Below are 2734 nucleotides of genomic sequence, written 5' to 3'. Positions count from 1 at the left end.
TTTTTTTTGCTTGCAGTGGCTTTACGTTAGTCTGGCTTCATCTGTCACCTGAAAACTGACTTTGCTCTTAAGTTGGGAATAATTGTACTTAGAAGCTGTTCTTGTCTGTTCTTGTTGAAGCCCTCTCCTGGGAAAGGAAAAAACGTCCCTTTGTGCTCTGCCTTCTTGGGCTCTCACACTGGACTGGGTTGGAGTGAGAAGCTGGAGCACAAAGAGCTTTGATGGTCACAGAGGGCACTTGCCTGGTTCCCCTCAGATTTTATGGGAGGGGATCTTTGGCATCTCCGGGGGTTTGCAGAGCCCAGTTCCTCCTGAGCTGCTCTGGGGCTGCAGAAAGGTTCAGCTCCACTGTGCCTGGGAGCCCTGAGCAGGGATTGGGGTGCAAGAGTTGGGACTGAAACTTGTTCCCCCCCACCTTCAGGCCCAGCAGGTACCACAACCCCTTCTGTTGGGCCGTGATCTGAATTAACCCTGTCTGTGCCTGTGGGAGCACCTGCCTGGGGTGAAGGGGGCAGCTCTGGGCTCCCAGGGGCAGTGCAGCCCCGGGGAGGGAGGGACGTGCCAGGGCCCAGAGACGACGATGCTGCTAACCGACGATGTCCGGTTAGCCCCGGACAGTGCTGGGGCTAACCCTGTCACCGGAGGCTGAGTTCTGGCCAGAGGTAGGTGAACCACAGAGAACTTTGCTGAAGATGTGCCCAAGGGGGTTGCTGGGGGCCGGGAAGGAGAGGACCCCTTGCTCCATCCTGGTGCTCAGCCCCTGCCCTGCCTGCCGAGGCTTAAGGACTCACAGAAAGCTGCGGACGCGGTGCTGGGCCCATGGCTGGCTTTAATGTCTCGTGTCTCATCTCTGAGCCCTTCCCCGGCTGCCTCCTCGCTCTGCGGCCACCGCTCCAGGCTCTCTCCTGCCGGCAAAGGGCTTGGAGTCGCCTTGGAACAGCTTCGCCCCGCGGGCAGCGCTGCGGGACCCTTCAGCCCGCCGGGCAACCTTCCGGCCCCGCGGCCCCACACGGCGCCTCCCGGCGAGAGGGCCCCGGGCCTTCGGGATGGAGCGTGAGCACAGCCGGACCCCGGAGCAGGAAAGTGCTGCAATAAGTTCATTTTTAGAGTCTGATGGCCGGGGGCTCTCGTGCGGGACGGCCGAGCGTCCTGCGGGCCCCAGGGCTGGATCCAGGCCGGTGCTGAGCCCTGGCCGTGGCCGCGGCCCTGCCCACCGTGTCCGCGGGCCGAGCAGTCCCTCAACCAGCACCGGCTCCATCCACCGGGCTGGGGCGGGCTGGAATGGCATGGGAGCCCCGCTCCGCCACGCGGACCTACTTGAGGAAGACGAGCAGGAAGAAGGTGGAGACGATGAGCACGAGGATGCCGGCGGCGAAGGCGAGGCGCAGGTTCTCCATGGAGGCCAGCGGGGGCTGCGTGTCCACCAGGAGCCCCCGGCCCAGCAGCCCCAGCACGAGGGCGTGGGGGGCCTCGGAGCCGCGGCGGAGGCCGCAGGGGGACACCGAGCTGCTCACGGCCAACACGGGGGAGTGGGACGAGCACTGCGCGGCCGCCGAGCGCGACGAGCCCTGGACGGGGTCCGGGGGGGCACCGCCGCCGTTCTCCGGCTGCCGCTCTCCCCGCGGGGTCCCCGGCTCCACTGTCGCGGCCGGGGCCGGCTCGGGCAGCAGCGTCACCGTCCTGCAGAAGGGGCAGCTGACGAAGGCCACGGTGGCGGCGCGGCACACGAGCCTGCGGAGGCAGCGCTGGCACAGCGAGTGGCGGCAGGGCAGCTCCTGCGGCCCCCCCGCGGCACCCCAGTACGCCTCGTAGCAGATGCCGCACTCCCGGCCGGGCTCGAGCCCCGCTGCCATCGCGCTCCGTGGGCACGGCCCGGCCCGGCCGCTTTTGAAGGCGGGGGGCGGCGATGGCCGAGCCCGGGGAGGGCTGAGGGGGCCTGGGCGGCCGCCCCCCCTGAACTTCAGCCTGGCCCCAGGGTGCTCGGCGGGCGCTGGAGCGGCACAGGGAATGCTCCACCTCCATCGCAGAGCTGCTGTCCCTTAAACACCTGCTGCTCTTTCCCTTTTCCCGTTCCGAATCCATCCGATTCTTAGCACTTCCCAAGCACATTTTCTATCGCTGTTAATGAACTTTAGGACCAGCTGAGCAGTGGGTGCAGCAGCCCCGTCGCGCACCCATTTCCCACCAACCCTGGAGTCTGTTTGTCACCCGGTGCAGGAGGTGGCCCTGGCCACAGGCACAGCCACCTCGGGGCTGCAGGGATCGACGGGGCGGCAACCCCCGACTGCCCGGCACTGCTGGGGCTGGCTGGGGCCGAAGAGTGCTTTTTAAATTATTATTTTACTTTCTCCCGCGGTCTCAGAAAGTGCCCGGAGTGATGCTCCAGCTGTTTTGTCTGACCCGTGGCTGAGCGGGGCTGTCCCTGCAGTGGGGCCGTGCTGGCCCTGGCGATGAAGGGCAGCCCGGTACTGCCGGCGCTCCGGGAGCGCTGGCCCCTCTTCATTGTCCCCGAGCGGACCTTGCCCTGAGCTCCCGTCACCCATCGCCAGCCCCGGCACGGCTCGGCGGTCACCGGACGGGATGGAGGGGGCGGTGGGATGGGGGACAGAGAGGATGGAGGGGCTGTAGCAGCCTCGCTGCTGCCGGCCGGGTGTCGGGGCAGCCCTCGGGACTCTCCTCCCTCTCCGGCCGGATCCGTGGGGTCCCCGTGTGGTCTCTGGCTGCCCCTGGGGAA

This window comes from Serinus canaria, chromosome 17 (assembly GCF_022539315.1).
Source record: "Serinus canaria isolate serCan28SL12 chromosome 17, serCan2020, whole genome shotgun sequence".
NCBI classification, from domain to species: Eukaryota; Metazoa; Chordata; class Aves; order Passeriformes; family Fringillidae; genus Serinus; species Serinus canaria.
Note: the sequence above shows the minus strand (reverse complement) of the source record.